At 40.7% G+C, this 10,381-nt stretch overlaps 1 pseudogene; it reads right to left on the bottom strand.

Annotated features, from left to right (window-relative positions):
• Positions 1 to 2,431: 2,431 nt before the first annotated feature.
• On the bottom strand, positions 2,432 to 2,528 carry LOC130041032 (uncharacterized; annotated as a pseudogene).
• Between the last annotated feature and the right edge of the window lie 7,853 nt (positions 2,529 to 10,381).

Below are 10,381 nucleotides of genomic sequence, written 5' to 3'. Positions count from 1 at the left end.
TTCATATTTCTTGATCCTTTATGAAAGATTAGGTAATAATAATCTGAGGACCAGCGTCAGGATATTTGACTATAATCCATTGATCTGAGGCCTGTCTTTATCTGAATATCATGGTATTTTCATTACTACCACTTTGTAGTAGGGTTTGAAGTTGGGGAAGGTGTTCCCTTCTTCTTTTTACCAAAGAATGCTTTAGCTCTTCATGGGAGTTTATTGTTGTGTATGAGTTTCAAGAGTGTTTAAACTATTTATTTCAAAAATGTTATGGGTATCTTTATAGGAAGTGCATTAAATCATTATAGAAATTTGGGGTGTATTGCCATTTTGACAGTGTTAATCCTCTCAATCCATGAGCATGGGATGTGATTCCATTTCCTCATATCCTCATTTATTTCGTGAAGTAGTGTTTTGTAGGTTTTTTTTTTTTTGGTATAGTTCCTTAACTTTTTTAGTTGATTCTAATATGCTCGATTTTCTGAGGTATTATTGTGAATGGGATTGTTTTTCTCTATCTCTTTTTTCTCTTTCATTATTAATACATGGGAAAGCCATGGACTACTGGATATTGATTTTGTAATATGCTACTTTACTAAACAAATCTATTGTTTCCAGGAGCTTTTTTGTAGATTCTTTGGGATTTTCTAAGTATAGTATCATGTCATCTCCAAATAGTAAAACCTTGAGTTCTTCTTTTTTATCTGGATTCCCTTGATATCTTTTTTTAACCGAAATCATATGGCAAGTACTTCAAGTACTATGTTGAATAGGAGTGGTGAGAGTGGGTAACTTGTTTTGTGCCTGATTGTATTTTGGGATTCTAGCTCATTGATTTCTGCTCCAAGCCTTTAGTTTTTCCCCGCTGAGAATAATGCTTGCCTGGGATTTGTGGTAGTTTGCTTTGACGATATTGAGGAAAGTACTTTCAAATCCCATTTTGTTGAGAGTTTTTCATCATGAATGGGTGCTGGATCTCATCAAATGCTTTATCTACATCTATTGATATGATCATATGACTTTTATCTTTATTTTATTGAGATAGTGTATTCTGTTGATTGACTTGAGAATCTAAAGCCATCCTTGCATCCCCAAAATAAACATACTTGGTCATAGAAAATATTTGGGAGTATTTCTGTTTTTTCAATTTCCTGGAAAATCTTGAAAAATGTTGGCAGCAGTTCCTCTTTAAAGATTTGAAATATTTCACTATTGAATCCATCTGGGCCAGGGATTCTGTTTGGGGCGATACTTTTGACCATCATTTCAATTTCCTTGGTAGTGATAGGTTCAAGTATTCCAAATCTTCTTGGTTCAGCCTTGAGAGGTAATTGGAATCCAATAATTTATCAATTTATTCAAGATTCTCTCGTTTCCTGCTGCAAAGGTTCTCAAAATAATCTCTGATGATCTTATGGATTTCTGTAGTTTCTATTAGGATAACCCCCTTTGCATTTCTGATTCGATTTATTAGAATTCTTTCTCTTTGTTTCTTTGAGAGGCTTCTCGTGGTTTATTGATCTTGTTTATTTTCTCAAAGAACCAGCTTTTGCTTTTCTTGGTCTTCTGGATTGTATTTTGGGATTCTAGCTCATTGATTTCTGCTACAAGTTTTATTATTTCCTTCCTCCAGCTCAGTTTGGACTACTTTTGTTGGTCATTTTCCAAAATCTTGAGCTCTAATTTATTCGTGTAGGCCCTTTATTTCTTCCTGATGAATTCTGGCAGAGCTATACTCTTTCCTCTTAACACTGCTTTTGCTGTGTCCCACAAGTTCTGGTAGCTCGTGTCCTCATTCTCATTTGTTTCTGGAAACTTTTTATTTCCTCTTTCATTTCTTCTCTAAGCCAATGGTTGTTCATAACTTCCCTTAAATAAAATATTTCCTTGCTTAGCTTTAGTCTGTTTGATCTATCGAGAAGTGACAAAGAAGTGTTGAAATCTCCAACTAGTATTGTGTTGCTATCAATGTTTTTCTTTAAGTCTATTAGAAGTTGTTATTAAGTATTTTGCTGGTCTGTCATTAAGAGCATATACATTGAAGAGGGTGAGTTCTTTCTGATGTACAGATCCCATGATCATTAACAAAAGACCTTCACTGTCTCTGATAACCTTTAGCCTGAAGTCCATGTGGTCTGATACTAGTATGGCCACTCCAGCTTTGTGCAGGTGATATTTTCTTGAAAACTTGTTTCCCAGCCTTTTACTTTTAGCCCATGGGTGCTTTGATTGTTCAGACGTGTTTCTTGCAGGCAGCAGAATGTTGGGTTCAATTTTTTAATTCATCTTACCATTCTGTGCCTCTGAATTGGCACATTTAGTCCATTGACATTGAGAGAGATTGTTGTGATGGGGATTCGTGCTATCTTTATGTAGAATTTTTGTACTTGTGGGGATTGTCTTAGCTTAAAGTAGCCCTGTTAATTCTTCTTGCAACAAAAATATGGAACTCTTTACAAGTTTGCATGTCATCTCTGTGCAAGGACCATGCTCATCTTTGTATCATTTCAATTTTAGTATATGTGTTACCAAACCTAGTAGGAGTTAATTTTTCCATATTTTTCTCTTCTTATTACTTTGAGTGTTGTCCTTATTCACTCCTCCTATGGCAGACAGTGATTCCTAAACAAGGAATGTATTTCAAAGTAGCGTGAATAAATAAAGTTAGAACTTTAATGTCCCAGAAATAAAAATATGGTTTTTACCATATTATCTTTTACCGTACCCAAGGCATCAGTTTTACAAAATAATTCTTTTGGAAGATGGTATATTGTAAAATCTTATCATGCCGAAGGTTGTGTGTTCATGGTTCACTGGATGGCACTGTCTCACCGCCTGCGTTTGGTGCTCTTGTGCCGCTGTGTGTGGCCTGGATCGGAACGGCTGTTGGCCAAGGGCAGACGGAAGAAGAAACGAGGGCCAGACCGGTCTATATCAATAGTAGTTTATTCCAATCCTCTTCACTCCTGTCTTTCTCTGCCTCCTTCTCTCCTGGGTCCCAGTCTTGGAAGCTCTCTCCTCTGGCTCTGACTCTGGATCTCTGGAGCCTGAGCTACTCTCGGACTCAGAATCTGAGGGATTTCCAGCAGTCTCATAATCTGCATCACTTTCATCTGATGCACTGGAAGTGGAGCTATATTCATCAGCCTGAGAATTATTTTCACTATGAAAACCTTTTCGAGATTTAGGTATGGGAGGAGCTGAGGCTGTATTATCCCTAATATTCTCCTTCTCCTCAACTGTGCTTTTCCAAAACAGGAGAATAGAATCAACAATCTCCCATGTAAACAAGAATTCCAGGGGAATCTTAGTCCCTTCCTTAGATGCCTTATAGACATTTTTCTTAACTTTTTTCCAAATCTTGGTTTCTAGAGTCCCTTCATCCAGGAACCATGGATTTACTTCATAAATTACTTTAAGGCAGGACCAGAGCTGGTCTCTGGAAATGTAGAGTTTTGGGTTCCCTGTCTTGTGGGAGAGACACTCAATCAAATTTATAAACGTCTTCGCCTGTTCAGTCTGACTCGAGAAACTATGAAAGATCTTGGGAAGGCCCAGAATCTGTCCCATCTTAGTGGAAGATTGCTGGTAGAATTCTAATTCCCAGAAAACTAAAAATCCTACTCACTTTCTAGAGTGGGGATGCACCGAATGCTATTCTTACCTTAAATTGGTAGCTTGAGCCCGCCCAAGGGACGCCAGCTGTAAAATCTTATCACGCCGAAGGTTGTGTGTTCAGAGGCTCACTGGATGCCACTGTCTCACCGCCTGCGTTCAGTGATCTTGAGCCACTGTGTGTGGCCTGGATCGGAATGGCTGTTGGCCAAGGGCAGACGGAAGAAGGAATGAGGGCCAGGCCGGTCTATATCAATAGTAGTTTATTCCAATCCTCTTCAGTCCTGTCTTTCTCTGCCTCCTTCTCTCCTGGGCCCCAATCTTGGAACTTCTCTCCTTCTGGTACTGACTCTGGATCTCTGGAGCCCGAGTTCTCTCGCTTATGACTCCCTTTCCGAGCTTACTCTTAGTTTATATAGCAGTCACATAAGGCGGTGACATAAAGGTGGGTTGAATACTGACGAATCAACAAAGAGAGGTAAGAGCACTCCTCCAGGAGATTAACTCAAGGATAAAATCTCATCTACAGAGATTACTTCAGATTACTAGGAGATCCACCCAAGGGTGGGATCCCAACAAGGGTGTGTTCTTCCCTCAGTTAGTAATCTATTTAATAGTTGTAATAAATCTACTTCTAATATTTCTAGCAATGTCATTCTGTATGAGCACAGTAAGAGATAAATTTAGTTTGGTTCTTCCTGAGAACATCTCACTATACATTTCGCAGTCCTCAGGCCAGGTTAATCTTCCTAGCTCCAGCAGGGTCCTAGTCTCGTCGTTACTTACTTTTGGATCATGACAGCATTTGTCCATGATCATGCTCTCAACTTATAGTTGAGTATCATGGCTCTTCGGCCTGGCCCATTTCAATGCCAGGGTAGCTCACTGCTTGCCCTGGGTCCATTCAGTCCCTCGTCGGGACCCTGCTTTTGAGGTGCTAGGAACTAAAGGCAACTGAGTCAAGAAATCAGATGTCCAGGAGTAAATATTATTCAGAGTCAATCAACTCTCAAGTTAGAAAGCATAATATTAACTGTCTTTCTGTGTCCACACAGAAAGGATATTGCTTACAATACAAGTTCAGTGTTCTTAGATGGGTGTGACCTGACAAACCTAAGCTAACTGAGGAAGGACAAAAGAGTGTTATCCTACAGTATATAGTCCTGTTTAATGACCTTCCCTGAAACCTTCATTAAGACCATTAAACTAGAGCCTTTTGCTGTTCTCACCTAAGTCCCATGTACATCTCCAGGAAAAGGTGGATTGTGTTGTCTGCACTTTGACCACCTTGAATGTAAGTAGGATTTTTCTCCTGAAGGAAGAGGTGAGGAGCATATTGATGATTTCATTCCACCTTATTACAAGTTCAACTTGAACGGAAGGTGAGACTCATGAGGCTCCTGTAAAGTACAGAAAAAAGGGTTTCAGTGAAGTTTAATGGCCAACACACATTAACAACACAGATGACTCAAAGTAGCCTGTGTGCATCTTTGTGTATAGTGAGTTTCATATCTAATGATAGTGATTCTCAGTCATGACACATGGGCAAAACAGACCTGTATTTAAAAATCTAGTTCTCTGAGCAGAGTGGGGTTTCTTAGGTGATTGAACAAGTGTGTAGCAATTTATTACTAAGCACATAAGTAGTTTGAGTGATGTGTACTTTTCGATCTAAAATTAATTCCAAATATGTCTAATACGACAGTCTCCTGACCCCGCACCTGGCTTTCCTCACCGGGGCCCCTTGGAGGGGGTGGGTTGAGTTTCCCTCACCGCCCCGAGCAGAGCTCCGGCACCTGAAGACCTCTGCAACCAGCCATAGGTACAATTAAGACCACTCTCCCCAAGCTTGAAGGAGCCTCATGTATGAAGGAACTGGAAGAGGAACACAGGTGTGCGGGACCAGGGGATGAAATCTCCAAGTCTGCTCAGATCAAGACTCGGCCCCCTCCATAAAGATACCCCATCTTCTAGTAGCTAAGTGTTACAACCACAAACTTCCCCTGGAGCCATGTAATCCCATCAATGGCCAAGATCCAGAGACTGGATCTTGTTGATAAGACAACAACTCTTATTCTCCAGTTCTCACTCTCAGAGAACCTGGTAGGCTTCTGCGAGTATCTTGCGCGCATGGCAGAGTCTGTATTTCTGGTCACTGTTTCTTTTTAGGTACAGAAGCTTCTTAATTTAAGATAGTCCCCTTTGTTTTTCTCTGTTTCCAGTTGCTTGGCAAGTGGCGTGTTATCTTTGAAGATATCATTACCTTCAATATCGTGGAGGGATTTGCCCACATTGTCTTCAATGTACCTGAGGGATTCTTGTGTGATGTTGAGGTCTTTGACCCATTTTATATGACTTTTGTGTATGGTGTTAGGTAGAGGTCTGAGCCATTTTTTTTGCATGTAGCTATCCAGTTTTTTCTGCACCGTTTGTTAAAGAGGACTCTCTTGCTCCACTTCACATTTCTTGCTCCCTTATCAAAGGTTAGATGATTATATATTTGAGGGTGTGTATCAGTATATTCAATCCTTTTCCATTGGTCTGCGGTTCTGCCTTTGTTCCAGTACCGTGCTGTTCTCATTATTATCGCTTTGTAGTAGAGTTTGAGGTTGGGGAAGGTGATGCCTCCATCGTCTTTTTCCCAAGAATTGCTTTAGCTATTCATGGGTGTTTGTTGTTCCATATGAATTTCAGGAGTGCTTGATCAATTTCTTTGAAGAATGTCATGGGTATCTTTATAGGGATCACATTGAATTTGTACAATGCTTCGAGGAGAATTGCCATTTTGACAATGTCAATTCTCCCTTTCCATAAGCAGGAAATATGTTTCCATTTTCTCATGTCCTTTTTTATTTCCTGTTGTATAGGTCCTTTACTTCCTTAGTTAAGCTGATTCCAAGGTTCTTGATTTTCTGAGGCACGGTTATGAATGGGAATGCTTTTTCATGTCACTTTCTTCTCTCTCATTATTTGCATATAAAAAAGCCATAGAGTTTTGGGTATTGATTTTATAGCCTGCAACTTTACTATAAAAGTCTATTGTTTCTAGGAGTTTTTTTGGTAGAGGTTTTAGTATTCTCTAAATATAGTATGATATCTTGTGAATAGTGAGAGCTTATTTCTACATTTCATACACGAAAAACCCTTAACATCTTTTTCTTATCTAATTTCTATTGCAAGTACTTCCAGTACAACATTGAACAGAAGTGCCAAAATGAATTTTTACTTAGCACTTTCTGTCTGTAAATTTCTATGCTAAGGTACAGCGGAATAAACAGTGATATCTTAGTAATTTACAAGTAAATTATGAAGACAGATAATATAAAAGATTTTTTGTATAAATTTCCTAAATGTGTAGCTTTAATTAAATATATTAAGAATAAATTGTAGGTCTTGATTATACCATGAAGATTATTTCCCTGTTAGAAGTTACCCTTCTAAAATGCAATAAAGTGACACATTTTGAAAATGTTGATTATTTGTTCATTAACTCAATGAATATTTGTTAGTCTGGTGGTGCAGTGCCTCCAGGAAGTGAACCTGTACCCTAAGGTGAGTGCATCAACAGTCTAATGGTGTCTTCATGCTTCCTGATAACCTCAAATGGCCACTGTGCCTCTGGCTGGATCCCAACACCTCACCTCAGGACTAAGTTTCCCAAGAAATTAAACTCCTGAAAGATATGTGGGAGCCATGTTCACAAACCACCCCTGGCTCAGCTATACAAGCTAATGGATTGGTCTTGTTTCAGAGACCCATAAACAAATCTTGAAAGAGATCAAAAGCCACAGTTAACATTGGACCTGCAAAAGGCTGAATACACTAAATCGGAGTAAATCGGAGGGAGGCAGGTTAGTTTGGTGCCCACCCAACCAGAACCCAGTGCAGCCACTTGCTCCCACAAGCCAAAATCGCCACCATGGCCTCGTCTGGTTTCCACCGTCTCAGGATGGCTCTCACTGAAATATAACAGCTGAAAATTCGGATATGCGGGTTTTGTGACTGAAATCTCCAGGCTTTCTCTGGGTCACGATGGGCATCCCACCCACACTGCCCTGTACTTATGGAAGCCTCAGCAGTCATTTCCATACCTCAAAGCAATTCCAGCCTTATCTTCCTGATAAAAATACTAAATTCCTTGAACAAACATGATAACCTCTTAGTACCTGTACGAGACCCATAATGCACAAAATAAAAAGGAGATAGAGAGAAAGAATTAAAGAGCCTGCCATAGAGACAGGCTGGGGGTGGGGGTAGGGTGTTGGGGGATGGTTTTACGGAACCAGGAACATTGGTGGTGGGAAATGTACACTAGTGGAGGGATGGATGTTGGATCGTTGTATGACTGGAAGCAAATTATGAATAGATTTGTGACAGTCTATCTCACAGATATTCAATAAAACATTAAAAATATATAACCTTCATTTGTACTTCAGACTACTGATATAACTTTAAAACCCAGCATATCTATTTTTGTGTTCTCTGTAGGAAAAATATGTTACTCACCTGTGTGCCAATAGCTTGAAGAATGCAAAGATACATCAATGACTGTCTTTGGCATGAATACTGTAATTGCAGCTATGTTATGTTTTAGAATCAGTTCGTGGACAAGACGTCAAGAGGAGCAGTGGCAAAGTGCATCAATGTTGAATGGATAATGTTTGAGGAGCTTGCAAGGGAGATGGAAAGATTTGGCATGAGAAGAGGGAAGAAACAGAAGAGTGAAGTACTAATAAGTATCATGAGAAAAATGCAAGGGAGGACATTTCATGGCAAGTGTCACACTCTGTTGAGCTTCTGGTGAGGATAAGTATTAGAAAGTATCTTTCCCATTTAGTGGTAAAAAGTTAAGTTTGATGGGTGTATTTAAAATTTACTTTGACAATTAGAATCACTAAGAGATACAGTTACAAAGTTGCTCATAATTGAGTTTCAGTCATCTAATGTTCTAGAACCTTTCCAGTATATTGGGGGCATTTCTGAAGTAATATCCCTGGTGCGAAGACTAGGGCATCTGAATCTTAACACATTTCACAAAACATATGATCTGTACTCACATGATTAACACTGTCTCCCCTGCTCTTTCGTTTATGTTTTCATGCAATAATTCCTTGTGAACCTCACCTCAAGTGAGGGTCCCTATTTAAGACAAGTACATATTTCTGGGGCATTATATATTTTTTGGTTTCTGGGAAAGTCTCTAAAGCAATGCTCAGGAGGTGTGGGGGCTCCACAGACAATTCTCAGAAAACGTGGCCATGGTGCTTGGGGGTCCTCCGAGGCTATACAGTCTTTGATACTCTGGCAATCAGTGCTGCTGGGAGTCAAATTGAGTGCATGTGAGGCAATTTCCATAAGCACTACACTATCTCCTGCGGTCCTGGGTATTAGATTTATGTCAACATTCCGAGGTCCTCCCTTTTGTCAGAAAGCAGAAACTCAAGCAGGAGAAAGTGGAAGAGACTTTAGGGTTTAGCTAGGTTGACTGAGCAGACGGTGATACCATTAAGATTGGAACATAAATTAAAAATAAAACAAGAGCCCCATGCCTTTTCCCGCTGAACTCGACACCCTCCACAGGGGGACACCTGCGGGGGACACCTGCAGCAGCTCCATGGGACTGTCCATCACCTAATCAGCCCCTCCCCACCAGGTGGGTAGGGGGAGCACAAGCCAGGTTCACTGCTCCTCACCCCCAGCCCCGCTCCTTTTCCTGCAGAACTGGACACCCTCCAGCAAGGGACACCTGCAGCAGCTCCATGAGATTTTCCATCGCTCCTCCTCCATTCCAGGATCCTGGGTGGGAGTGACCCTGGGATGGGCCAGGGGCGTGGCCACCATGTAGGGGGCGTGGCCTCCCAGAAGTGGGCCTGGTCTTCTACTGGGTGGGCAGCCGCAGTTATATTTCCCAATCTGGGCACTCAGGACTTTCATCCCTCACTTTGTCGCCTAATACTGACTAAAAATTTCTGACCACCTTTACTAGGAGCAATAGCACAGCAGTAGGGCATTTGCCTTGCATGCAGCCAACATGGCCGACCCGGGTTTAATTCCTCCGCCCCTCTCAGAGAGCCCGTCAAGCTACTGAGAGTATCTCGCCCCCACGGCAGAGCCTGGCAAGCTCCCCTTGACGTACTCGATATGCCAGACACAGTAACAACAAAGTCTCCAATGGAGATGTTATTGGGTCCGCTCGAGCAAATTGATGATCACCGGGAGGGCCTTTACTTACTTTACTTTACCTCTACTAGAATACAACATCCCACTCGCCTACTCCATTTCTAAAAAAAGACCTGTATGAAATGTGCTGTACAAGCTCAAAACTAAAAAGTACCCCCTCCAAAGCTTCACTCAATGTCGGTTTTAAAACAAAGAATAAGGCCTGATTGAGAAGAAGGTCGGAATCTAGAAAGGGAGAAGGTTGGCTACCATCGACCAACCTTATCCAAAATCCTTTCCCATGAAAAGAGGGAACAGTACCTGTGATTTCAGGGGTCTACCTCTAGGTAACCAAAACAACATGAAGAAACAGCGCAAATCTCCACCACAAGGGTAATATGAAGAAAAGAATCCCAAATCCTCAGCCGAGGTTGTCCACAATTGCGCTCTCTTTGATAAAGAATTCCAGGATAAAATGCAGAGGGTGTTAAAGGATATACTCAAGGAATCAATGGAAGAGATATCCAAAGACTAAAAGAAGAAATGAAAGAAACAATAGAACAGATAGTCAAGAAAATACAGGAAGAAAAGAAAACAGAATTTTAAAAAGCTA

Source organism: Sorex fumeus, unplaced genomic scaffold (assembly GCF_029834395.1).
Source record: "Sorex fumeus unplaced genomic scaffold, SorFum_2.1 ptg000095l, whole genome shotgun sequence".
NCBI classification, from domain to species: Eukaryota; Metazoa; Chordata; class Mammalia; order Eulipotyphla; family Soricidae; genus Sorex; species Sorex fumeus.
The sequence above is the reverse complement of the archived record's forward strand: the minus strand, read 5'-3'. Positions and strand labels throughout refer to the sequence as shown.